This window comes from Symphodus melops (assembly GCF_947650265.1).
Source record: "Symphodus melops genome assembly, chromosome: 9".
Taxonomy (NCBI): domain Eukaryota; kingdom Metazoa; phylum Chordata; class Actinopteri; order Labriformes; family Labridae; genus Symphodus; species Symphodus melops.
The window spans coordinates 971,220-999,219 of record NC_136699.1 but is presented as its reverse complement, the minus strand read 5'-3'; the positions used below and the strand labels follow the sequence as shown (position 1 = coordinate 999,219).

Sequence of the window (28,000 nt, the reverse complement as noted above, 5' to 3'; positions counted from 1 at the left end):
TGGCTTTGTCGCTCTCACCTTCTCCGACTGCTGGCATCAAGCCTCCTCACTGAGCGAGCGCTCGATTCTTCGTCAGTGCAGACGAGGATGTTTGCTATCCAGGGACCACGGTTCACTCCGTCACCCTCCTTTCTGTTTTTTTTTTTTGTTAAAATGTCACACCAGGAGCGTCCTTTAAATTTCCAATGAGTCCATGAACTCCTCACAGCTTCTAAAAGAAGCATCTATGGCTCATACATAATTGAAGATTATGGATTGCAAAGTACAGGAGGTGCTGTGCCGCTCTCACTTTCGAACAGAAAGTCATTCACAGGGACTCCACGTCTTTATTCTCAACTATCACTAAACATTTTGTCCTGTCGCCATCACTTAGCGACACACATCGTTTGTTTGTCGTAATTATTTTGAGACAACATGTAGCATAATGTTTTCTGCATGTGTGCTAAACATGATATCACCTGTAACTTTTACAAATAGAAGCCTGACCCTCGACGTCAGCTTGAGTTCATTTTTTGAATTTCTCTTCAAGAATTAAGGGAAAGGGAATATTACTTATATAGATCCTTTAAAAAAGCCTGACCTTATTAAGACATCATGATGACATACAGAACAGAAGCTGCATGATGGAGCAGAGTGCTGTCAGCTCTCAGCGAGGAGGTTGCTGGTTTGAATCCCCGTCTGAGAGGAGGAGTCTGCATGTTCTCCCCCGTGCATGCCGTGGCTTCTCTCCAGCTTCCTCCCACGGTCCAATCACACGCTGGTTAGGTTACCTGCTGACTCTGAGCTGTCTGTAGGTGTGGATGTGAGAGTGGCTGGTTGTCTGTCTCTATATATGTCAGTCATGTGACTGACCCGATCGCCCAGTGACAGCTGAGATCTGCCTCAGCCCCCGCAACCAGGAAGAAGCAGCACAGATAGCAGTATAGATAATTGATGGATGGATCCTCAATCTTTAGTGATATTAAGTCATTTAATCTGACAGCTTGGCCTCTCATTCTTATACCCCACATGATAATGCATCAGGCACATGTCTTGATGACCTCTGACCTGTATATGTATCACACTGTTTGCACAGCACAGATCGCTGCGTCGCCTTCAGGAACGTTTGCTTTGCCCGTCGATTCTGAAGGATTCACACAACAAAAAAGATCATCTCCACCAGTTTTAATTTACAAGTCGACTTCCCCCGCCAGACTCTGAGCTTCCTGTCAGATCGTAGATTGCATGAGAGCGTGTAAATCACACTCGCACACACACGTGTTTGTTACCTCCACTTGACGACGTGCACGGCAGGACGTGTGTGTCGTCTGCAGCGGCGTGTTTTTGGGCAGAGAAAGAGATGCAGCAGAGGTGATGTAGTGTAAAGAGACGACAGACTGATAGTGTCATTCCCTCACTATCACCATTAAATCTTAATCTCCCGGCCCCTCGTGGGAGGAGCCAGCCGAGCATGGGATTGTGTTTTGCATCCAAATCGAGCTGTGGTATTTCTTCAGAGGGAGTTTGATGTGTCTGTTTTAGATTTCACATGTGTCTCTGGATGCACCGCCTGATCGTCCAGCTGCTGCTGCTGTTAGCGCTCAAGTCTTGTTCATCTCAATTGCTTCTTAAAGCGTAACATCTCTAATCAATTAAAAAGAGAAAAGAAAAAAAAAAAAAGTCCCGAGCGAGCGAGCGTAGTTAAGATATCAACCACTCTCTGGGAGTTTCAGGCGCTTACATCATCGCGGCTGAGTCTCCACCGCCGTCAATGTGCCAGCTAAAAGTTGATGTTGCAAGAACACATTATGAAGTTTCTTTTTTTATCTCACGCTCACTAATTGACGGTTACACCACGTTAACCTTTTGATGGGTTGTCTCCAATTAAAAAGGGAATAAACTTTGGTTCTTGTTAAAACATTTTGAGCATGGCGTGGATTGTTTGTGTCGAGGCTCCATGCCGCCCGATGATGATCGTTTTTTATCAGTGTCGACGTCACAGGCTCAGCCACGCCCCTCATGACGCAGATTTATGAAATATTTTTTGGTAAAAAAAAAAAGTACAGTGTGAACCGATAAAGAAATGAGCTTTTTATACCACTGAAAAATAACTCTGGTTGCGGTCACAGCCTGGGGGCGGAGCTACACACTGTGAATATAAAGTCAGTTGCATCATTGAATCCCTCATTCATCAATCTGTGTTCTTCAAATGACATTTAAAGGTCTTGGAGCTGTGGGAAACTTAGCTGGTGACCTGAAAGAAAGGTGAACACATATGGAAGTGTTAATGATGGTAGACTGACAGAACTTATGGAACTTAAAGGGGAAGAGCTTCAAACAGCCCTGAAGACAAGATGGACGCTGTCTGGATTCAATATGTTGGACGTGAAGGAAGCGCAGGCGGCTCGGTCATTAGAGACAAACATCTGTACGTCCCTCCGTTAGCTTAGCTGAGACACTTTCTGAGGTTTCTTCTTCTGACTGCCTCCGTCACTGTGACCTGCTCAGTGAGCACGTTTGTCTTCTTTCACGCCAAAGGTCACACCTACACACTCGCACGCTGATGGTAGAAGCTGCGAGCGTGTCCATCAGTATTAGCACATTTTCACACGCTGTGGGGAGTGTCTGACATGTCGCTGAAGGAGCTGGGGGATCGAACCCCTGACCCTTCGGTTAAAAGACAACCGACTCACAGCTGTGTACTTTGGTCATGTTTTTGGTGAATACTCTGCTGAGCTTCGTCCACTTCCTCTCATCAGCAGGAAGTGAGACGCAGTCGTGCGCCAACGTCCCGTCTTCTCAGGGTGGAGAAGACGTGACGAGCTGCATTTCCAGATGTCTTCGGGGTAACTCCCCGGACACAAAACTGTGACGGAGCTTTTAATGGGAGTAAAAACAGGAAGGACTCAGAGTGTTTATCCAGACGGATTAGAGATTCAGCGGCTGACATTTGCACACGGAGGACATGATATTTGTCGTCGTTGTTGTTTTTTTTTTTTTCCTCTCTCCCCAATAAAGTGCTACATTTTCCACAGCATCAATTGGATTCTGTATTATTAGATCTGGCTGCACATTTTCAGATATGAAAGAGGAAAATAATACGTGTGAAAGAGGCAGGCGCTGACAGCACACCCCGGTGTAATGGAACGCCTGGCTGCTGTTTCAAAGGGAGAACACAGAGAGCAGACTGGTTTAGGAGAGGGGAAGCTGCTCGCTGCAGAGGACACCAAGCAGCATGGATTCTCAATTCATCACTCTGTACCTACGACTGATTTATTATGGATATGCTTTTTTTTTTTTTTATTCTTGCTGCTCAAAGGCAAAAGCTCCCTCTTGATTTCTCGAGTATAAATGTAATTTGGTGAAAATGTACAGAAAACACAACAACGGGAGCTGTCCTGGATGAAGACAGCTTCATGTGTCACAATGAATCATCATCTCTTCAGTAGTTTTTATCGTAATGGGAAGAAAGGCATGGCTGCGTTTTTCGCTTTTGGAAGGAGAACACACGGCATCCATCTCGTCCACAGTCGTTCCCGTGCTGCCCACATGCCTCATTATTCCTGCTAATAGAGTCACATCTCCACCAAGTCTGTTGATTCCTCCTTAATTTCTCTCAGCCTTCTCCTTCCAAACATATCATTCCAAGTCTGGCAGTTGGAATGCAAATGATGCCAAATGAGCTGTCGCCGTGCGGATCTGCATGTGTGCTACGCTGCACCTCCAGCGTTTCCTGTTCTTACATTCAAAACGGGAATTCTGCCTTAAAACACAAAACCGCAGCGAAAGGTTCCCATGACAGCAGATTTATAATCTTCCTCCCAAAACGGCTGAACTTCTCCTGAACCCGGAAAAGCTTCCCACTTTACGACTTATACTACTTTTAAATAATGTATAAAGTCGGCGTGCCGTGGACCGTGTGGCGCTTTTAGACAAAGCAATTAGGCGGCTACAACAACACGTTAGCTTGGCGCTTGTTAGGTCAAATGCTTTGTTTGCATTAAAAGGTTGAAGACACGAGCACACAGCAGACTCCAGCTTTTAAGTTTGCCTTTCATTAATAGTGAATGAGGAAGTGAGTAAATATCTTTTAATGTGCAAGATAGAAAACTACTCACAATAACAACATCAAGCAGAATGTTAAATCATCAACATATTAATAATAAAGTGGAAATATAATAAACTGTTACTTATAAAAGTAAAGCCAGTGATTATTGTAAAGCACCTGTAACGTTTTAATGGACGAAGTGACGCCACCTGTGTGTTCCTGCAGGGGGCGCCGGAGTTCCAATTTGACACGGGGCCTAATTGGCTGACTGGTAGTGGGCGGGGCTTATTAATGAACACACTGACCCAGGTGTGTGAAGTGACAGCGTCCAGTGTTGATCATGAATCCCCTCGTGTGTCCTGACTTGTTGGAGCTCGCAGTGAACGCCGCCAGCTACCCGTTTGCATTTTTTATGTCCCCTCGACGCCACACATGAAAAGGCGTACTGTCTCGTCCTCATGTGGTCGCCTCGAGCGTCCCGAGGTCAGGTGATTTGAAGAGCACGCGTCGGTTCAGCCCGTCTAAACATCCTTCATCGTCTGACACTGTCCTCAAAATGCCATCATGGGCTGATTAGAGGAACGCCAGCAGTGATCAGAATACTCGCCCTCTGATTCGAGCGTGTTCGCTCCTTCGTGTTCGTGTCAGGAATGATCAAGAGGAGACAACCAGCGCCACCACGCCATCATCGTCTCTGTGACACCCCCGTTGTCTCCTCCACATTAACATGCTGCCGCGCTGTCATCCCCAGTGCACCTCTCAGACCACATGGGCCTCATGCAGGTCTTTCACAAAAACACGGGCAGGCACGGATCCTAAATGTCATTCTCAATATCACCAAAGTCATAATTAAGAAGGACGCGTGCTTCTGTCTCCCGCGTGGACAGACCTAATGAGGCTACACAGAAAGGCCGACTCATCCCATTGGTTGGAGCTCATCGTGTCTTTGAAATGTTATCCCTGAACATGGGATGAAAAAGTATGTTACGTAATTTCACATTTTTGATGATCATTGTTTGACTGACTCCAGATCCACTTCTTAAGAGTCTGGTTGAAACAGAGATTAATAACTCCTGTTCTCTAAAGAAAGGAACAAAGAAAATCTGTCATCTGTAGCAGTTGAGACAGGGAGGCCTGTGATTGGTTCATCAGAGAGCAGGGAGACAGGGAGGCGTGTGATTGGCTCATCAGAGAGCAGGGAGACAGGGAGGCGTGTGATTGGCTCATCAGAGAGCAGGGAGGCCTGTGATTGGTTCATCAGAGAGCAGGGAGACAGGGAGGCGTGTGATTGGCTCATCAGAGAGCAGGGAGACAGGGAGGCCTGTGATTGGTTCATCAGAGAGCACGGAGACAGGGAGGCGTGTGATTGGTTCATCAGAGAGCAGGGAGACAGGGAGGCGTGTGATTGGTTCATCAGAGAGCAGGGAGACAGGGAGGCTGTGATTGGTTCATCAGAGAGCAGGGAGACAGGGAGGCCTGTGATTGGTTCATCAGAGAGCAGGGAGACAGGGAGGCCTGTGATTGGTTCATCAGAGAGCAGGGAGACAGGGAGGCCTGTGATTGGTTCATCAGAGAGCAGGGAGACAGGGAGGCTGTGATTGGTTCATCAGAGAGCAGGGAGACAGGGAGGCCTGTGATTGGTTCATCAGATTGGCACCTCGTGGCAGACATTGGTTGAAGTTTTTACAGACTTACAAACTGATACAGATGATTGATTTACTTTGTTCCTTTTTCAGAGAACCTGAGTTATTAATTTCTGTCAGGACCTAAAGAAGAGTTCAACCAGAATCTGAAAAAGTGGATCTGGAGGAAAATGACCAACGCTGCCTTCAAAGATGTCAGAATCATTTGGTCATGTGGTCGTTGTCTGCACTACTTTGCTTCCATGTTGCCTCTGTGCAAGGTTACCAGGCACTTTGTGCTGCATCTGCACAGTCTCTTTAGATGCAAACTGATATGCATGTCAGGAACGGAGAGGGCATGCGTGTGTGTGTGTGTGTGTGTGTGTGTGTGTGTGTGTGTGTGTGTGTAAGGAGTAACCTTTGAAGAGACCAGAGGTGAATAAAAGAGGAAGAAACCAGGTGTTTATTGGAGGCTCTTATTCAAGGCTTTGTCCTCACACGTAGCTCTCAATTATTGCAAACTGTAATAACAGAGTGCATTGCTGGGAAATCAAAGGCTACGCTCCCTGTGGCTTTCTTCCCCCTGTGTTTGTTTGTGTATTTTTTTTTCCTCCTCCTGTTGTTTTCCAGACAGGAAATGCAAAGCTTCTAATTAAGTCTTGGAGGGAGAGAATGAGGCGTCTTAGGCGGCCAACTGTGAGCGGCTATCTCGAACTCAGCTTCGATGTTTAATTTATGTGCGCTCTATTATTTATGGATGCCGTGATCTGTGTGTATATTGGAGCTATACGCAAACTTTGGATCAGTGCAGTGTTTGGGAGTTCGGAACAAAGAGGGAGAGAAGAGAAAAATAAAATGTGAGTGCAGAGCTGGCTGGGATGAAGTAAATATAAATGTGCTCCGTCTCCCTCCTCCCTCACTGAATTATACACCCACTGCACATTTCAGAAATGCACTCACATGTACATGTAGTATACAAACACATGCACACACTTAACACACAGCAGCAGGGGATGTGTTGACATGTTCATTCAAACACGCTGCTTGTCAACAGGCAGCGAAGGCAGCTGCTTCAGGGGCCGAAAATGTTCAAGTTCTGCGATGACAGTCGGAAACCTCCCCGAGTCGCCCCCTCTGACAGCACGCACTGCCCTGTTGGATGCTGGTTGGACCACTCCCACAATGCTGGAATCAGCACAGTGATTATTCTCAGGAGGATTATTCAAAAATTGAAGTATAACCTCCCGTACAAAACCCAATTTAACCCGGAAACAAAGAAGGCAAACTGTGAAAACTAAACAGAGGGAAATTATTTTAATCCCATTCAGCAAAGCCTGCCCGAATCAGCTTCATGAATGCAAACCAAACATCTCAAAAACACACACACACACGCACACACACACAGAAACACACACACACACTCTGCTTCTACTCCATCTACAGACCCCCTCTCCTCCGAATCTCTCCACAGCAGATGATGATGAGCCGGTCTGAGAAGGTGGACCGGGGTGACACCGCTGCCTACGAAGGCCAAGAGGGGCCGTGTTTGTGCTCCCTCCACTTTAGCCTTTAATGTGCAGCGACGCGGCTCTAACCCGCTGAATAACACCCACTAAAGGCACAGCCGAGGGAGGGCTAAATCCACGCCTTCAAAAATGGCTTGGATCAGCAGGTGTGACTGGGAGGGATAGCCCTGGATTTAAAGCAGGAGAAATGTTGGGGAAATAAATATTTCATGGGATATTTGCTCACAACACAGTTGAAAAGGAGTGTGGATAGAGATCAATAGTCGGGAGGCATCTGGCTATGCAGAGATACAGTTACTGAAGAGAGGCTGATTTTCTTCAAATAGCAAAGAGGGCCTGCTACTGTATCTGTTTGAGATATGAGCTTTAGGTGAGAGATAATCCAGAGTTTTTCATAAAGTAAGAGACCCTGCTTATAGAACTGTAGCTTGCTATTTCTAGTAAATATTTCTCTGCCTTCATGCAGCCAAATACTGGCTCCAACGTTATCAATAAATTCACAACAGCTCTACATTTATGAGGGGGGATATTTAGTCGGGTTGGGAAGCGGAGGGTCGTCGGTTAAAGATTCGGTGAAGACGTAAGTGGAAGTTTGTCACGTGGCTGGAGAGGGCTAGAACTGCAGAGGTGCCTTTGAGCAAGGCACTGAGCCACCAACATCTGATGTCTCTCCCCTCTACAGGATCCTGTTTGTGCATGCGTGTCAGAAGCATTTCTCTCAATAACGGAGTGAAAACAGGAAGTTTACCTGTGAGCTTTATAAAGTCAGTTAATGGATTTTAAAAAAATGTAACATTTTTTGCATGAGGATGATTCAGACCAGTAAAATAATCGCAGGTGCAAAAGTGGGAAAAAATATTGATATCACCTCATCTCATCATCCTGACTCATCTTTTCTCTGGTGCCACACACACACACGTTTAGATGTATAAAACACTTCACTCAGCGCTACCTCCTGCCTCCTCAGGGTGGCGCTGCTGACATGAATGAGAGTGTTGTGATTTTATCCGTTATCCCGGGCCGAGTATCACACCTCTTATCTTGACTTACCTTGCCACGCATACTCATTAATTACCTTATGAAACATCATGAGGTGATTTGTTGTTGACGCAGAGAGCGTTTAAAACTGTGACTTTTTATTGATCCTTTGTCTCTGCATGTTCTGAGAGGAACATGGTGGACCGGGGTTCGCTTTAAGTCCTCTCACTGACTCAGTCTGGAGGCTGGAAATTTGGCCCTTGAGTGATTTTACCACCAAAATTTTGGCACGCAAGAAAAAAACCATTTGGACACCAGTGGCTTGTGCACTCGTTCATGTGCAGCCCCCTCACTCTGACATCTCTCCATTAGAGCATGTCCAACTGATCCTGTGTGTGTGTGTGTGTGTGTGTGTGTGTGTGTGTGTGTGTGTGTGTGTGTGTGTGTGTGTGTGTGTGTGTGTGTGTGTGTGTGTGTGTGTGTGTGTGTGTGTGTGTGTGTGTGTGTGTGTGTGTGTGTGTGTGTGTGTGCGCGCGCGTAACATGTCTCAACAACAAGAGAGGAAAATCGACTTTCCCCCCCGAGGGATTTTCAAATTGCCCTTTCTGCATGTCGTTCAGGTGCAAATGTAAAACTACAACCCAGAACCCTGCACATAAGGAAGCAGTCACAGCCCATTTCCTGTTATCATTCACTAAACTAGATAGATGGTCCTTAATGATCGATCACTTTTATGCATCTGTTGAACCCAACCCTTCTCCAGTCGGCACACTTCAGCTGCAGGAAGGAGTGAAGCAGAGGACGTGGACTTCCCTGCTCACACATTGACTGATTCCAACCACATGATCATAAAGACGCCTCGTGCAGGTGCATTCCTGACCGTCACGGCTGGGAGGGAAACGGCCCGATGGATCAAGTGCAATGAAACAAACAAGCCGATGTCATGCAGGAAATTAGCCTGAGAGCTAACAAGCTTACAGCCCTTAGAATGCAGTGATTGAGAGTGGGGAAGGCAGGAGCACTGGACCATCAACCTTCAGTCTCACATATCCAGTGGCCCCTGTCCAAGAAGTGAACACACACACACACACACACACACACAGAGAGCAAGGTGAAAGAAGCCCCTTGAAGCCAGACCTGTGGCTCTGCAGCATACCAAACGACCCAGATGATCTGCTCGCTCCTCGGGGGGTCGTTGCTGTTTTGAGCATTTAAAGAAAAGAAAAAAAAACTGGTTTTGAGTAGTTTTGACTTTTCATCATATCCTAAATTAATTCCTGTGACGCTTCTTCCAAGATGATCAGAGGAAGTCAACTTGAAGTAATTCCTCTTGCTCACCCACAACATCATTATAAACCACAGATTAGTGTGAATCCTGTTTAATTGATAGCTGCCTCATCTCGTCACACAGCCCTGATAGTTCCCGTGTTTATCCCACTTCTTCAGTTCAGTGTGGAGAGGCCTTCCTTAAAGAGCGTAACGAGCGCTCAACTCTTAACGATGTGTTCTCAAAGCAGCCAATGATCAGCTTTGAAGAGTTTGAATCCTTCATGTTTATCCTCTGTACTTGACGTAACTCTGAAAAGTGATGCCGTCAAAGATGAAATGAACTCTTCATTATGACCATTGATCGACGAGCAGAAGTTTACTTTCCACAGATCAACCAACCAGCAAAGCCTTCCCGGGTTATTCATGCAAGATACAATTCACTTTGCACACACTTTTATCATATCAGAGAGGAAGAGCAAAAAGATCAAGTCTGATTGGACACACAGGTGGTGACAGGAAGTGACCAGAGGCAGAGCAGTGACCAACTTCAAAGTTCTGATCAACATAGAAGCCATCTTAAAATCATCATCACGAAGGTCGGAGATGTTCACAAAGAGCTGAGTCTTTAGCTTTTACTGAAAGCTGCAGATCGAGTTCGATCCACCACCGGGGGGCGACAGAGGGGGATAATCCAATTAGAGCCCGAGGAGCCTGTAGTAAAGGTCGGATCAGACACCTTTCATTGGCAGAGCCAAGTGTAGACCTGGAGGAGACATTGTCGCTGTTCCTGTAAGCGAGCAGCAGAGTTTTAAAGCCAGTGGAGGGAGATCAACAGCGGAGTGGCGGGCTGTTCTGGGCGTTTCATGGCGGGGGTCAGATCATCGAGGTCGAGCAGAGTGCAGCACCCTGAGAGCAGCAGCAGCCGGGGTTCAGCCGTTTGCTCATGGGCTCTTGATTGTGGATGGTGGTCTCAAAGATGCAATCCGCCTCCAGTTGTTGGCAGACAGACGCAGCCTTCTGTCACTAACAGGAATCAAACCAGCCATCCTTAGGTAACTGGCTGGCCTGTCTTTGTCTCGGTCTGCTGCCTGGACAAACCAGCAGTCTATTTGTGGGTTTTCGAGCTCTTCATGCAAATGGAGTGATCCGAGGACGGCAGCGAAGGCAGAATGGATGAATACATTGTGGAGAAATGAGCGTGCACACATTGAACTGAGTACGCCGGGAAATACTCAAAGTACAGGGCCACACTAGAGCGAGTCAATGAGAGCCAACAGGCACATTGTGACTTTTAAAGCCCTCTCCCCCTCTTCACTGTTTCACATCCTGAATCCTCCTCGCTTTCGATGGACTCGGTCCTCAGCAGTTTACAGGGAAATATACGACGCAGGAAGCTCATAAGACGGCGTTTTATGTGTTTAATCGGGAGTCGGGATCGTCTTGAGCGATGTGCTCGGTGAGGGAGTGGACTTCATTTTTACGCCTGACTGAAGGTGAGCCTGACCTCGCTCTCTCTCTCTCTCTCCTGTGAGCCGGAAGGACGGTAAAACTCCGAGCAGTGTGGCATCAGCATACACAGCAAGTTCAGACAGTGAGGAGTCGTTACCCCGAGGATACGAGCTCGGAGCGCTGCCAGCACCGGGCCGCTGTCGTCTGGTTGGTCCAGGTGATTCTAGTTTACTCTTCCATAAGAATCATACAGGCACTCATCCTGAACTACACTGCGTCTCCTCGCCGTATTTACACATCTAATGTTGATGTTAAAGAGTCTTTAATTTACACTCGCACGTGTTCTCTCCACCACACGGTGAGTGTGTTTTATCGAACAGACAGAGAGACAGGCCGACCACCTTTCTGTTTCTGTTGGCAGTGAAGGGTAATGAAATCCATATCAAGAGGACGGTTAGAGCAGAGGCCTTGACGGAGGAGAAACATGAAACGAAAGAAGCCTCTTTGGGAATAAACAGGAACAAATGTGGCATTTATAAACTAGGCAATAAATAAGAAAAGGCAAAGCATGCTGGGATGCAGAGTGGTGTGAAGAAATTGGCCATTTGTCAGCTCGGATAAGGTCACCATGCAGGATGCAAACAACCCGGTAATTGACTGCAGTCGGGATGTTTACAGCTAATGGCGGCTCGAATGAAAAAAGCCTCCGAACTTTTAATGATGTTCCACGCTTATTATCTTATCTCTGAATAAATGAATGTCATCACCACTGTCATCATCTTAATTAAGACGCCGAGGCCTGCAAACAGCGGGACAGAGGTCAGAGGTCAGATCCACCCCCTCCCCCCCCCCCTTCAGACACGGCTTCGAGGACCGCTCCATGTGCACGCCGCCGGACTCTTCTCAGACACGATGAGTTAATCGCCGAGCGCGGCTTCAGAAAAATTAAAAAGCACGAGAGGCTAATACAATCACACGTTTATGAGATGATAGGCGGCGTGTTTGCGGTTCAAGCCTCAGCTAAAAGGTTAAATCCGGGGCGTCCTACTGGCATGTGGCACAGCCGAGGGTCGCCCTGTTAATTAAGCTTGCAATGCTCGGCTGAGTTGATGCATTTCACATAGAAGCTAATTACTTTTATACTCACAGATTGTATTCATATGAAGAGAAATGCGGAGGGCGCCTGGCTGCAGTAAAAAAAAAGGATTTTATTAGATTAGTAAAGCATGTCACATTCCCATTAAAGACATTTCAGAGAGTGACCATTGAGCTTATTTATATTCATGCACGCCGCAGCGTATGCGCCTCTTGTCAACGCTGTTTCCACAAACACGTAGGAGTCGCATAATGAGATGTGTCAGGAAGCGGGAAGGTTTTTTTTTTTTTTTTTTTTTTTTTGATGGGACAGCAAACATCCCCAACAGCTGCACGATGAAGATTACTAATTATTACCACATACTGTAAAGGAATTATTACCTGCTGTGTGCGACCCTCCCGGCGAGCGAAAAACATGAAAGCCACTTTCACAGCTTGTAACTGTCTCGCCGTGTGCGGGGAAGGAGCGCGTGATCGGCCTTTGTTTGAATTAGAGCTGCCAACAGTTGTTATTTGTTACACGTGTGAAGGACGCGTCTCTGAGCCGTCCCTCAGGAGGACGCCTTCTCTCAGTCTTCCTCCGTTATTGGACCCAGTGAAGTATTTCTTTCACACAGGACGCTGCGAGCTCCGAGTCGGTTCCACCTGTAAATCATCGACTGACTTTATTGATTAACTATAAATGTGCGACACGTCTCACACATGTTAAAAACACACACACACACACACACACACACACACACACGTGCACAAACACAATGCATCAGTGGAGAGAGCTCAGCGTGAGGCGGCTGCTACACGCCGAGCTATGGGTGTTTTCTTGCCTTGCTCAAGGGCACGCTGTGGTTGTAATGCATATAGCGCCCTCTGCTGGTGACATACGATGACATTAAGATGAAACAGTAGCTTGAGTAATGTTTTAAATCATGCTAATATCGGCTGATATCATTTTCTGGCTGGTGAATCAGTCGGGCTCTGATACACTCTGATATTTATCTTGAGTTCATTCATCTCAGTCACCTCCTTTAATTAAGACACTTCCAGTCGTGCCTGTGTGCTGCATGTCAGCCAGCTGCCACCTGACCTTGTAGCTGTGGTCCAGAAACACGGCGCTCAACAGAGCGTCACTGATTACACTGCTTTACCTTCTTACATTCATTTAAAGTCTGCATACGCTGATTAACTCTTGGTGTCCTCGCCCACCTTTAATACCAGCACGACGCCCACGGCCCATATTGCTTTGTGCAGCGCTCCTTCTTCCTCGTTCAGTTATAAGATCTGCAATCACACAGATTTTTTTTAACAATGTCAAACTGACACATAAATCTCTCCACTTGGGGGAAAAACATTTTTTTTATGTCCTGCATATAAAAGAAGTCCATCACAAACTTTTGGGATTCATGTTGGACCAGGTTGACTCATAAGACATAAATAACTCAAATAAAAAACAAAGAACTCGCAGCCACGAGGAAAAGTGATGACGACTAGGTTTATATGCTGATATGAGTTGTGGAGGGAAGGGGAGCCTGAACTTCCTGCCATGACATTTAGCACGAGCAGACTCAGGTACAGTGAGAAAGAAGGCAGCGCTCTTCATACAGTGTGTAACAGGAGCAGCAGTACAGACTGTGTTTATCCAAACACAAACTGATGTAAGGAGGTCCATTCATACTGGAGCTGTTATTTTCTTCCATTGTTATATTTCCAACATGTACCAGACGCACTTTAAGAGCAGGTATCATCTGCATAAATATGCTGTTGCCCACAGCGGTGGTTCTGGTGGGGCCCAACATTAACTCATTGGGGGGCCCAGGATTCATCTCCATTGTCCTGGTCTATGCCGACTCCTCTGCATGCAACGCTCAGCAGGGCAACGAGCGTGAGAGCCGTCCTTCCCGCGTTGCAACATTTGCACATTTTTAAGCCACAGCTTTGGTGAGCCCTCAGGGGCCCCTTACTGACCAGGGGCCCTAAAGTGTTTGTGTCTGTGTTGTCAGACTGCAGCTCTCGAGCCGAGCTTCCATTTAATACCGTCACTTCTTGGACCTTTCCTCTTGGACTGTGCGCATGTCGCCCTCGAGGTCTTAAAAAAAAAAAAAAAAAAAACTCTGTTCAGCCGCCGCTGCTGCGGAGGATGATGAATAGAGGTGGTGTTGCGCCGGGCAGCCGACTCTCTGTGGCACCCTTATCTTTCAACTCGTCTTTCCTGTTCTTGGTTTAATTAGATTAAAAGTTTTCTGCTCCCCCGGGAGAAGCTGCAGGCCCGGACCGGCCGCGCCGCGCCAGCCATTGTGTGGAGAAGTTTGTCTTTTCTCTCTCTCTCTCTCTCTCTCTCGCTCGCTCTCCTGCTCTCTCTCCTAAAAGTCTGCCAAGTCTCCCCTGTTTCTCTGCTGGGGCGCTTAGCTGGCTCAAACTGTGCTCCGGTCAAACATCATGCAAACTTGTTGGCATTGGCGATGTTTTAAGGTGACTCAGTGGCTAAAATCTGTTCGTGGAGCAGCAGGCTTACCCTTGTTTGACTTTAACAAACACACTCCAAATATTTCAACTGCAGAAAATCCCTGACTTGATGGGTGTGTCCTTGCACCTCTTGAACTAAAACATCTACTGTAACTATAATGTGTGTTTCTGCTCCATCAGGAGGGATAATAATAATAAACACGATTCATCACAAGCGTGCCGGGGAAGGTTTGAACTCCCAGAAATCAAACATGACACATCACTGTGAGCAAAGACGCGGCCTGTCATGTTCAATCACGTCAACATCTGGCTGTTTTGTTGTTTGGCTGCTTTTTAGGTGGCACATGAAGGTTCAGCATCTTCAGGCTATTAAACCTTTAAATAGGATGAACTCGTCTCTCTGTTCAAACAGTGCGTTATGTCTTCAAACTCTCATGTTCTGTATCTCTGTCGATGTGCAGACATGTAGCTCCTCCCCTCCACCTGTCAGCAGTCACAGCGGTGCTGAAAGGGTTAACCACGGTCACTCGATGATGGAATATACGATCAGGAGTCTGTGTGTTGTGTTTTATTTTGAAATAGACCGGACGCTCTGTGCGTTTCCTTGTCTGACTTCCTGTCCGGAAGAGACGGTCAGATCTCATTTGTCCAGCTTGACGCGTGCCTGCAGGACGAACTCGGACTTGTTTCCAGCATTGGAGATGAGAGAAAATGGTGACATCGTGGGAGTCAACGAGCAAGCGGCTAAATTGCTAATTGAAACATCGGCGCTATTGTTGCATCTCTGCAGGACGAGCTGCTCCTTCAGTCAGGATCGTGTCTGATGGAAAGATGCTGTAGATTCATCCCTTCTACTTTTAAACTTCTGAATGGATCTGAAAAAGTTCAGTGACACACCTTTGATAGTCTCACGGCAGGACTTGATCCTGATCCTGGATCTGATCACCTGATTCAGGGTTGGAGTCTGGTTATTTTGGCTCTGACTTCAGCGCACTGTGTTCCTCACCACTGACTCACACTGTTTGCTCACTGAGCTGCACACGAAAGCTAACTGACAGTTATGCTAACACATCTTGATGAGGGTCATTGTCTCACTAACGGAAACAGAGAGAGGTATGTGAAGTTCCTCTGTCTTTGCATCGAGTCCCCTGAGTTCAAAGATAGACGGCACGAGTCCTCTGAAGAGTACAGGGCGAAACTTTTCTGTCATTTGTTGAATAATTCACAGAGCTGTTTTTCTTTTGTAAATATTCAACAAAGCACAAATTGCATAATTCATCAGAAAATACCAAAGTAAAAAAATATGCTAACTAAAACATGCTGCTAGCTCACAGCTCTGCTCGATTAAGCGACGACTTAAAAACTTACATTTAGCCTCAAAACAAAAAGTGCTCATGGACGGTTAGCGACAGCTGTCTGCACGCCACCGCACTTAAAGAGTCAGGGTGCATTTAAGCAACCAGAAGGGGGCAGCGTCGAAACAAAACTTAACCTCAACATTATGACATGTTCTTCACAAAGTGTTGAGTCATGAAAGTAAATCCTAAAGTGCTGACCAGTCGTGTCTTTGTGGTTATTTTGATGGTTGAAGACTTTATTTGGATCGTTAGAGAGAGAGAGGGAGAGCATTAGGATGACATGCAGCAAACAGCGTGAGGATTGGGAGTTGAACCTGTCACCATGGTGACGAGGACTGAACATGAGCCGCCTCCTCCTCCAGCTGAGCTACGGCAGCGACCCGTCATCCAATCAGTTTGACAGTTTGTCTCTCAGGCGGACTGTGCGTCTGCTCGAGCTGGACTGTAGGGTGGTTAAAGTTCTGTGATGTTCTGACATCTGTGTTGGACTCGTGCTCCCGTCCGTCAGATCGAGAGTTGAATTCCGGCACATTTATTATTATTCTTTCAGTTAATTGAAAGAAGAAGCAGATCTACTGAAGTGATCTCGCCCCACTCTCTGATTGAGGAAAGCTGGACAAACAGGATGCATGCACTGAGAGATGTCAGAGTGAGGCAGCTGGGTCCAGAGCCTTGCTCATGGGCACCTCAACAGCGCTTATTGAACTGGCTGCAAGACCAATATTCAGACGTGAACTTGTTCCCATCCCAAGTCTCTGCAGACGGAGCCACCGTGATTTTCCTTTTCCTTCATATGGTATAAAGAAGATTCAGTTTTGACTCGATTTAGAATCAAAGAAAATCAGATTATAACCCCCCCCCCCCCCCCACACACACACACACACACACAACCAAAGCAGAACATGGCGTTTTCAGCAGGAACTACACTGGTTCAATCCCAGGACATCCTTTCTGTGTGACAACTCTGCTATAACCATAAAGACGGCGTGGCGCAGGATGTCTTTGCACCTGTGAGTCGGTTGAAACTGCTTCATTATAATGCAGATCAAGCCGCTCTTTTATAGAGAAGAACAAAGCAGCTCTTCAGGTGTACAGCTGCAAAGGAAATCATGCTGCGTTAGCTGGAAAACTGCACTGACGTGAACTCGGGATAGCTCCTCAAACTTCAGTCTGTGTCTCACATTTAAGGAGGCTTACTTTGCAAATTTATCTGTAATTTAGGGTTTATGAGAAAAGCCCTCAGAGGGATTTTGGCCTCAGTTAAACCTCGGTGAAGCTGTGTCGTCCCCGATGGCTTTCCAACTCCACATCACACCGAGCAAACCCGTTTCCTGCAAGATTGCTTTTCAAGCACCGGCACAAAACACTGCAATATTTGACCATCAAAAGCAGTATTTTCATAGTAACAGTCGTGGAAAGCACTCGTTAAAAAGCGACGATGCAACATGAAATCTGTGACTGAGACGCCTTCATTTCACATAGAAGCACTCTGTGACACACTCGAGCTGTCGAGGCGTATTTTTATGGGACTTGGACATAATAAAGATAATGTTGATGATATGGCAGTGTGCTCATGCTGGTGTTGGATTTAATTGAATACAGGAGGGGTTGACAAGCAATTACACTGGGTGAAAAGTAATAATGAAACAAAATGGATTTTTCTTTTTAGAGATAAGCCGAGAAAAGTGTCAGAGGAGTTCTTAAAGGCCAGCGGTGCTGAATGGCGATTGCAGCCGACGTGCACGCTGATGATAAATATCTTGATAAGGCAGCCTTCCTGCTCCCCTCGCTCTGATATTGTGCTGACAGCAGGAAGACGTGTGTGCCACTTAAAGTAGCTTGAACAGAGCCGGCGCCAGACAAATATTTTATTTTATTTATCTAACTTCTGCTGCTATTCATTACCCCGGTGACAGGCCGAGCCGCGGCGTACGTTGACATGCAGGGAAACGGGTTGTAAAGTGCACAGGAATGTGCCAAGCCAGATGTTTGTGCATTCATTGTAAAGACAAATCCCATCACAGCGGAGGTGAGAGAAAAGAAGGGATAAAAGACAAACGTGTTTCACGTCCTGCAGGATCGAATCACAGATAATTATTTGATCCAAAGCGGATTTTTAGAGTCAGAGTCAAAGATGCATGATTCAGCAAGTCGAGAGCGATCCAAATCCAGGTGGATCGTCTCGTTTCGTTGGAGGTGAGTTTTCTGCACAAACGTCATCAGGAGTGACCGCGCTTAACGTCAACTGTTATTTGCATTTCTTTTGAAAGGAGGGAAAGGTTCCTCTTGGACCAGAATATCGAGCGTTAATGAGCAATCCAAAATCTGTTTTTCAACCTCAGCCTCAGCGTGTATGTGCTGCTGATGAAACCAGAGGTTTTTTTTTTTTTTAAAAGCAGATACCGAACAGCTCGAGACAAATTAGCGTGTTCAGTTGTTTTGAAGGAAACATCCATTCATCCCGGCTGCCGTTTGTTTGGTATGCAGTGCCGTTGATTAAATTGTGACCCTCATGGCTGTGTCGTTAAACAGTGACTTATTTCAAAAGAATCGATGCTCGCCAGTGACTCCAAAATCTGTGTGTGTGTGTGTGTGTGTGTCGGTCAGCAGCTTGTATAGCCAATAATTACTCCAGCCTTTGCATTGATGTGGAGCACCCTTGTCCCCTCTTGTATGACTGACCTGTTAGCACAACACAGCCTGGAGTCAGAGAGTGAAGAATACTCCGTGATGTGGCCGGTCGCTCCTCGTGACAAAGGGGACGAGATAATGAGTTCTGCGGGAGAAGATTGTGGCACTGCTGAGCTCAAACCTTTCCCCCTGAAAATGAAGGCTTTCAGTCGCAGCGTCTCTTAACTGTGTTTAAAAGGAAGCCTAATAAGGAAAGATGGCCGACTTGACTTCGTGCTGTGTCATTGCCACCGCTTGTTGTTTATCTTTGTGTATTCTGAAGGATTGAGTGCTTTGTTCACAGGATTATGGGACACCCACACGGACCTGCTATGAATGCAAACTGTGTTAATGTTCCTGTGCAGCCAAAACGGAAGTGTAAAACCCCGACAGATTAACCAGCGACTGCTGCTGACTAGAGGGTGCTGGCTGCACCGCAATTAGACGGCAAGTGAAACCAAGTTAGCAGCGAGGCAGCGTCACCTCTCTCACCATCACACGTGTTATTTTAAAGGCGGTGAAGCGTCCCAAAAGTGCAACCATTAATATCACTAACAACGTGGTTATTCTCAGCTTTTCATAGTGAGAATTAAATCTTGTGTTTCTGCACTGAGAGTCAGTTTTTCAGTTTCAACACTGACGGATTGCCATAATACCAGAAGATAAGACTTAAAATCAAACAGTGTCAACACCTCTTTCAATACAACAGAAGAAGAAATTACATTTTGTTCATTTCTTGTTTCATTTGCCAAATATTGTTTCCAGACTCCTGCACTCGGTCTAAATTGCACAAATGCGTTGGCAACATTTATGAAATATTAAAGAGACGTCAGTAGTTTTTTCACAGATCATGTTATTATCCTCTTCATACGTCAGAGCTCCTCTTCATCATGTGTGTGAAGTGTGTTGTTGTAAATCCACTCTGATCCTGTATTTGATCATGTCTATAAACCCCTCTATTTCAGCCCTGCTCAGAACAGGCTGTTTCTGTGTCTGTAGCTTTAAATATGTAAATGAGCTGTGTCTGACCACGCCCCCTCTCTGGAAGGGCTCGGGTGTACTCGCTGCTTTCTGGCTCCATGTCCTATTGTTTACGGTGAGAAGGCAGACTCAGAGGGCAGAACAAACACCTAGCTGTGGGAGTGTCACCCACCTGGGGGAGGGGCTACTGCCCTTTGTGATGTCATGAAGGGAACATCTCCAAACGGCCTGTTTGAGCACACATTTTCTGAAAAGTGGAGCAGGCAGAAGACGGAGAGGATGGGAAGATCTGATGCACTGTGGTGCAGAATAACAAATCCTTTATTTCACAGGGATTGGTCTACTGCAGGACATCTGTGAAATCCCAACGTTTACAGTGAGAGACCGAAAAATGACCAGTGCATACACACAAGTGTGTTTGTCTTTGTGCGATTTCAACATGTGAGTGAACATGGCTGAGAGACCCGGAGAGAATAGAAAGAGATAAAGAGCGTGAATGCTACTGTGCTTTGAACAAAGACATGGCCTCTTTGCAGACAGCTTGTTAAAGCTGCAGAGAATGAGTCAGAGTGCAGTCCCCCTTACAGGAGCCTTTGTTGTTCCGAGTCCAGTCTGGTTTCATCTTGTCAGCCTTGCTCAGGGCGGGTTCAAAAAAAAAAAAATCAAATTTGCTCCTGCACAGGAAGTCTTCTCCATGTCCTCGTCTTGACATTTTCCTCTCCATTAAATCACCCGAGAGGCTCGGCGGTAATTTTACAGTCTCAAGATAAAGGAAAACCACCAATGATAACCTGACTATCATCCAAACTACAAATTAGATTTGTGTTAATTCATTAAGTCAAGACGTTTTATTTTATAACGTACACTGCAGTGCTTAAAACACACACACACACACACACACTCACACACACACGGAGCGCAGCGTAAGTTCAAGCAGGAACACTGGTTATATTCAACATAGCCCCTTCCTCTCTCCAGGTCTAGACTCCATGGGGGGGGGTCAACTGAATTGTTCAATACATGATCGTTCATAGACGTCCCCAATGATTGAATACGGTGATCAGCTGATCAATTTCAAGGCCTTAAAAGTCCTTGAAATTAAAATGTTTGAATGAGATCAAGTGATATTTCCATCCCCTGTGAAAGCATGTCACATGACAAGGACAAAAACAACGACGACTTTATCATCTGTTCTGCCCGGAGCCTTAGCGCTCACTGAAGCATGAACGGTGTTAGGCACACGGAGCGGCGCCGCTTCATCAGGCCTGGATTACATCACTGCAGAGCTGAAACACTCGCACCCAAGAAGATTGCTTTTCACCCCGTTTATCACCTCCCAAATAGGTTGACATTTTCTGCACAACATTCACGTATGAATTCATTACATAAACAATACACCACGTACATTCTGAAGTCAATATTGAGGGTTCAAGTTTTTAGCAGGTTAGAAAGACAATTTTTATCTTTATTTCCCTTCAATCAAAGCATACAATTGAATTCAAATAAAGAGACCCCTCGGATCATATTGATTTAGTTGTGTGTGTTGTTTCGGAAGAAAATGGGTTTCTTTATTTAATAACCTCATAAACCACGACTCATCCCTTTTTCTTTTAAAAATGGCAGCCGGCAGGTTTTATGGATGAATCATTAAATTGGTTGCATGTGAACCTTCGCTGTTAAATCCGTCCTTTAAACTGTTAATGATGGAGCGCCACAGGGGTCGATTATGAAATATCACTTTCATCCTTTACGCTACTTAATCCTCTTTTTTTATGACGTTTGACGCTCCTTCAATATCCATCCAGGCTTTTACTTGTCACCTGTCTACCTTTCTATGAGAAGCTAATCCTGAAATGCTGATGCTTTAAAACAGGTTTCACACAAGCTGTAAACTGTTGCTAAATGAAGCCGACGCTGAAGTGCAAAATCCTGCAGTTTCTTTGAATGTCTGCGAGAGGCTGGCTGTGGAAGTACAGCAAATCAATGCAATTAAAAAATTATTCAAAAATCAGAAATTAACATGTTTACAGCCTGGTACAAAAACCACATAGCTCTGATTTGCTGAATGATAAGATTTATCTTTTCAATCATAAGCTCATCCTGAAAATAATTTAAAGGTCACATATTATGCACTCTACTCTTCTCTAACATGTGTCTGTCTCCAAACCCCCCAATGATGAGAAAAGTCCATCCTCTCCATCTTCTGCCTGCTCCACTTTTCAGAAAATGTGTGCTCAAACAGGCCGTTTGGAGATTTTCCCTTCATGACATCACAAAGGGCAGCAGCCCCTCCCCAGGTGGGTGACACACGACGTGACGTTCAATCTAAATGTCATGGAGGCTTAGTGGAGGGACAAAGTGAGAGGTAGTAACTGTGGAGCCAGCAGAGAAGCGCAGAGGTGTGTGTGTGCAGGTCTGATTGTGTGTGTGTGTGGAGCTCCTGCTGTGCACACACACACACACACACACACACACACACACACACGATGTAAATTCAAAGACTGGGACACGGTCTCAGATGAACGTACAGAGACGTGATGACGGCTTATATGAGCTTATATGAGTTTATATGAGTTATACTTTGAGTACAGTTTGTTTTTCGGGGCGATAAAAAGAAGAAATCCTTCATTCTTTCATTTTGCGCCTTTAATGCACAGTATTCCCTGCGTGTCATATCGTATCGTATCATCTTAATGTATATGTGTAGCAAAGACTGGCCACATGTTTGGATGTATACATTTCATGCATGTGTGGATCAGTTGTGAGGCCCCGTCATGGCTCCTCAGTGCTTGTGTGAGCCACAGATTGCAGGAGGTTAATATTTAATGGCGGTGGAGCTGCATTTGACGACAGCCCAGGAGTTGGGTCAGGTTAACAGGGCTGTTGCGTGCCAGAGCCCAAGAGAGTGTTGAATATTTGATTGCCATTTTTCTTCTCCGGCTTCCTTCTCTTTTAGTGCATGCACTTCAGAATGGATCCCCATATTTGTAGTTCAAAAATAAGCTCTCATGGAGATCCCTTGTTCAGCCTTGTCTGTGTTTTTTTCCACTCTGTTGGAGATTTAAAGTGCTGAGATGCACTTATGTTGTGCTGTGTTATAACAGAGGTTAGTGCCTCCTCTGGAAGTCCAACTCCAGTGAGTCATTAAATTAAAAGAACAAAAGAAAACATGCTACAAAATGTATAAGCTAGTGTTTATTTCATGGAGTTATTACTTTCATTATGTTAGTGTGTGGTGTCACATTACATTACAGACTCAGCTCATGTGAAAGATACACAGATGTGAAACACTCAGTATTTAACTCGTGTGTGTGTTAGCATCACGTCACATTTCTTAAAGATCAGGAATCTTCTTTGACTGATGCTTTAAAAAAAGGTTTTTACAAAAGCAGCAAATTCCTATGTTAACAAAAGAAGCTGATTCTGACGAGTAAGAACCTGCAGTTCCTGGAGTGTCCACTAGAGGCTGGCTGCAGCAGCTCAGGAAGTCACATACACACCCATTCAAAAAGCCTGTTGTTACAGCAGACATGAACATGTTTACAGCACATAGGTGTGATTAGCTCATGTCTCCATCCACACACACTGTACGGGGGGGAATGTTTTGATGACTCATCAGTTTTGATTGGATGAAGGATCAGAGTTATTCACAATAAGGCGTGTAGCTGAGCTGATTGACAGGTGGGCGCCGTGTAACGGTTTGTCAGGAGGCTTAAAACCCGCCTCAGCTCTCAGCCTGTCGTTAGCTTGACTCAAAGTTAGCCTGAGACAGCATTTCCAGCACGGAGACCGCCATCCATGGGACTCCAGCGCCCCCTGCAGGGACACACGGGGGACTCCAGCGCCCCCTGCAGGGACACACGGGGGACTCCAGTGCCCCCTGCAGGAACACACGGGGGACTCCAGTGCCCCCTGTAGGGACACACGGGGGACTCCAGCGCCCCCTGCAGGAACACACGGGGGACTCCAGCGCCCCCTGCAGGAACACACAGGGGACTCCAGCGCCCCCTGCAGGAACACACGGGGGACTCCAGCGCCCCCTGCAGGAACACACAGGGGACTCCAGCGCCCCCTGCAGGAACACACGGGGGACTCCAGTGCCCCCTGTAGGGACACACGGGGGACTCCAGCGCCCCCTGCAGGGACAGACAGCTTCATCCTTTAATAAATAAAATCTGTGGTTTTTCCAAAGAAACAAGGCTCGGTCTAATTCGACTTCATTGATTCATTTTTAATCTTTTGATGAGCTACTTTGTGGAGATGGAAAATTGAGCCCACCAGGTGATGAATCCTGCACAAATCTGCAGGATCCCAAAGAACAGAACGTGTTTCTTTATTAAAAGCCCTTTATCAACTGAGGAAACCTTACTAATACAGTGCAGCTTATTAAAAGCATCACAAGATGAGCGTCATTGCTTTGCCTGTTTATTAACTATAGAATGTTAAAAAAAAAAAAAAAACCTCCCTCTCCAACACTGATAATCTGTCAAAAGCTGATTTACTTTTATATGAGCGGGCAGAGAGCTGAGTTCAGCAACCACAAAACAAACTATTATCCTAACTGTGGAATATGACCATCAGAATCTTAAACAGATCAGACACAAAAAGGTGCAATGAAGGAGCTGAGCAGGTCTGCACATGATTGAAAAAAATGATTCTAATCAAAAACAAACGTTGGTTTTGTTGCCGTGGATACCTAGAAATAGATTGCACTGAAATGAATGTGTGATGACTTATTAAACAGTACTTTAATGTAAACCTATATGGGCTAATGCTAATAACATGTTGTTGGACCGGCCTGCCAAGAATAGTTAGAAAATGCAGAGTCTCGAGAGGCGTCAGTGTCACAAGAAATCATCCCTCGAATCCGTCTGTTTAAATCTGCCTGTGCTGCAGCTGGTGCCAGGAAGTCATACAGCGGTGGCATATGTGCTCTATATGCAGGCTGTAGCTTACAGGAAACACAGCTCTGCATGCTTTAAGGTATGACTTATCCATGCAATGACCAGCCTATCCATAATTCATCAGTGACAGACTTGTCAGGCATGCACTCAGCGAGTGAGGGGAGCAGCGGGAAAAGATGATTTACTATAAACCATCGGTAAAGAAAAAGCTTTAGCTTAAAATCGACCGTCTCTTTAAGCTAACGTCAGAGGAGTAGGTAGAGCACCTGGTCACAGCACCAACAAAAGTGGCGCTAGAGTCCCCCGTGTATCCCTGCAGGGGGCGCTGGAGTCCCCCGTGTGTTCCTGCAGGGGGCGCTGGAGTCCCCCGTGTGTCCCTGCAGGGGGCGCTGGAGCCTCCGTGTGTCCCTGCAGGGGGCGCTGGAGTCCCATGGATGGCGGTCTCCGTGCTGGAAATGCTGTCTCAGGCTAACTCTGAGTCAAGCTAACGACAGGCTGAGAGCTGAGGCGGGTTTTAAGCCTCCTGACAAACCGTTACACGGCGCCCACCTGTCAATCAGCTCAGCTACACGACTTATTGTGAATAACTCTGATCCTTCATCCAATCAAAACTGCTGAGTCATCAAAACATTCCCCCCCCCCCCGTACAGTGTGTGTGGATGGAGACATGAGCTAATCACACCTATGTGCTGTAAACATGTAAAAACAGGCTGTTTGAATGGGTGTGTATGTGACTTCCTGTGCTGCTGCAGCCAGCCTCTAGTGGACACTCCAGGAACTGCAGGTTCTCAGTGGATCACCCCACTGTAGTGTGAATTGAAGTGACGCGATGGTGGACGGGACAGCAGGCGAGTGATGAGCCCTTTCTTCTTCAGCTAATCCTCACAGGACACTCTCCAGATAATGGCGGTGCTGATGGATGAGGAGGAGGGCCATGTGGTGTCTGCATCCAACAGCACAATGCGAAGGAGGAAGTTGCATCGGCCTGACACGGTGGTTTTGACGCGCTTGACGTTTAAAATGAATGTTTGATCTGTCACATTCAACAGAAGTGGAGAAAATGGCCGAGGGAGTGGAATAAAAGCAGTACATCCTCCTTAACAGACGACAAGAACAATTCAGCTTTCACAAAGACATGATCACTTCCTTCAATCACCATCGTAACGACATCATCTTCACGTCTGATTCAGTCCAGTCACATTCGGTTGCACTGAATGTGTCAGCTCTTCAGGGGAAGGCATTTCACTTTACCCCTATGGTGGAAATAATCTGTCCTCATGCTGCAGTTTCCTCTCCCATTAATGCAATATTTATATTCTTTATTAATTCATGCATCAGATCTGACCACTAAACTCTCACGAGCTAAATGCATCTGATGAGTCTTTAATGATTGCAGAACATGCAGAGTGAGTCATTCCTCTTTTCACAAGTGTTTAAACTTCGGTGCTCGCGCTGGTCCGTTCTGTGAAGATGTTCTCGTGTTGATTTGGAGTTTCGCATGAATTTGTATCACAGTAGATAAATCTCCGCTCTCTGCAGGCAGAACAAAATCTTCGGTATTTTTCACCGTCACTGTGTCGAGCGCTGCATGAGAATACAGAGCGGAAAACATGGCGAGTATGGAACATGTTTATCAGCGTATCCGTCTCATCCGAGTCCCATCAATTCCCTCCAAAGAACCATTTGTCCTGGGCTCTCTTTGTTGTCCTATCAGAGCGCTGTCGCACAGCAAATTGTCTCCCAGGGTGCAGTCCGGGTGGCGGGAGATGAAGAAGAAGAAGAAGAAGGAGGAGGAGGAGGAGAAGGAGGAAGTGACAAGAGTGTTGTCCTAAATTGCTATCGATTCAGTTGTTTGAACCTTTTTTTTTCCCCCTCCTCTGGAAGGTTAAGAGTCTAGGAGGAGCCTCGGCGGCGGTTCAAAGGAACGACCTGTCACCGGCTCTTTATTCAAAGTGATGTCTGTCGCACCCTGTCATCCTCTCCCAATTGTCCGTTTAGAGGGAAATTGAAAAGTGAAGCATCCCGGGGATTCTCACTGAACTGTCAAGCTGCTGTCAGCTCTTAATACCACGCCGCTCTTTTTGGGGTTTGCAGAGGAAAACACACTTTATTTTTCACCTCTCATATTCCTTCATTACTCCTAAGCCCTGAAGCGCAGCCTTTGTTTAGGTATAGTGTGCTTCTTCTTTATAAAATACAATCCCTTTATGTGCTGCATTATTGGCCGGCAGGGTCTAATGTGAGTTATCATGTCCGGGGATAAAACTTTAAAGCTATTGATTCCTAAACAATGAAGGGTGTAATGTTTTATCTCCACAAATATTGATACAGCTACCTGTTATAAAAACCTATTGACTGAGCCGCCGCCGCTGCTCCTGCACACTCCCTGCAGAAAGCCGACCACGCCAAATAGACTGTGATGGATTCTGGACTGATCGATAAAGATGCCGGATGGTTTCTACCGTGAGGAGAGAAAGAAGAACTGTGGGAGGCGATGGCGCTGTGATGTTTACGTCATGACAGGAACACAGCAGCGTGGAGGTCACGGAGGCACCCGAGCAGGAAATGATCAGAATGAAGGAATCAGTTGGAATTTTCGTGTCTCGCCATTTAAATAGCCTTTATTCTGACATGTTTAAAGACGACCTTTCCAATGCAATCACACTGATTTATACAAAGTAAAGCACAGACAGAGAGAGAGACAGGAAGTGATGCTTTGTGAGATCCACTCTGAGAACTATTTCCTCGTGTTCCAGGCTTTATAAATAGAATTAGAAACATGTGGTTATTAAAACGATTTTCCTGGAGCCGGTGTGTCGGTGCGTGGTGAGCATGTTGTGCTTTTATTGAACTCTGAATGGAGAGGATTCTCACAAATGGTGCTGCTTATTTAACGTAGCATATAACAACATTATTCCAACAGGTGATGAAATGCAGCCTCGGTTTCCCCGGAGAGGATCATTTTTTATTTCCCACATCGGGTATTTGTTACACTCTTCTTCTACTAAGCCTCAGCACGATGATGTGCATGAATGGGACGGGATTTTACCTGTTTAATTCCTGCGAAACAGCGACTTTTTTCAGCTTAAAAGTGTACATGTGGCGGGACACAACATCTTTTATCCCTCGTCAAATCACAGCGGGAGAGAAAGCCAGGAACAGCTGCTGTTATATTCCACAAACCTTATAGCTGTTTCTGTCTTTCATTTTCCCCTTCACTCTCTCTCTCTCCTCGTATTTCTCCTCCCTCCACTTTCATCCGTCATCCTCCGTCTTTTTCTTTGGCTGCATCAATAGCATTTGGAGGAATCACAAATATTTCATGCCTGTGACCGTGGAAGGTTTCCATCAACTTGAGTGGATTTCCTGAACTTGGGCTGATTTGCATGTCTTAAACTAGACAAGCGCCATGCATTATGCAACACTTCTGCATGATTCCAGTTCACATGTGAGAGAATCAAACATTTCATGGATCCCTTTTTTTTTTTTTTTTTTTGCTTCCAAACAGAAATAGAGGGCTGTTCCAGGACGGATCCAAACTGAACTTGTGCTCAAAATCACAGCAGTAAATATTTTCAGACATCTTTGAATGTCTTCCATAAATAAATGCATTGCTGGAAATAATCTGGATTGTGTCAGGAGGATCTCTCTGGATGTTCTC

The 28,000-nt window shown here is 46.0% G+C and overlaps 1 protein-coding gene across 6 annotated transcripts in view; it reads left to right on the top strand.

Annotated features, from left to right (window-relative positions):
- Nucleotides 1-28,000, top strand: part of lingo2 (leucine rich repeat and Ig domain containing 2) — a 196,190-nt gene that overhangs the window by 115,316 nt on the left and 52,874 nt on the right. The window contains exon 1 of one of the 6 annotated variants that reach the window (XM_079352038.1): nucleotides 10,303-11,088. The exons of the other annotated variants lie outside the window; for them this stretch is intronic. The gene's annotated coding sequence lies outside the window, so the exon portion shown is untranslated. Of the gene's footprint in view, nucleotides 1-10,302; nucleotides 11,089-28,000 lie in introns of those variants that run through there. 6 annotated transcript variants of the gene reach the window in all.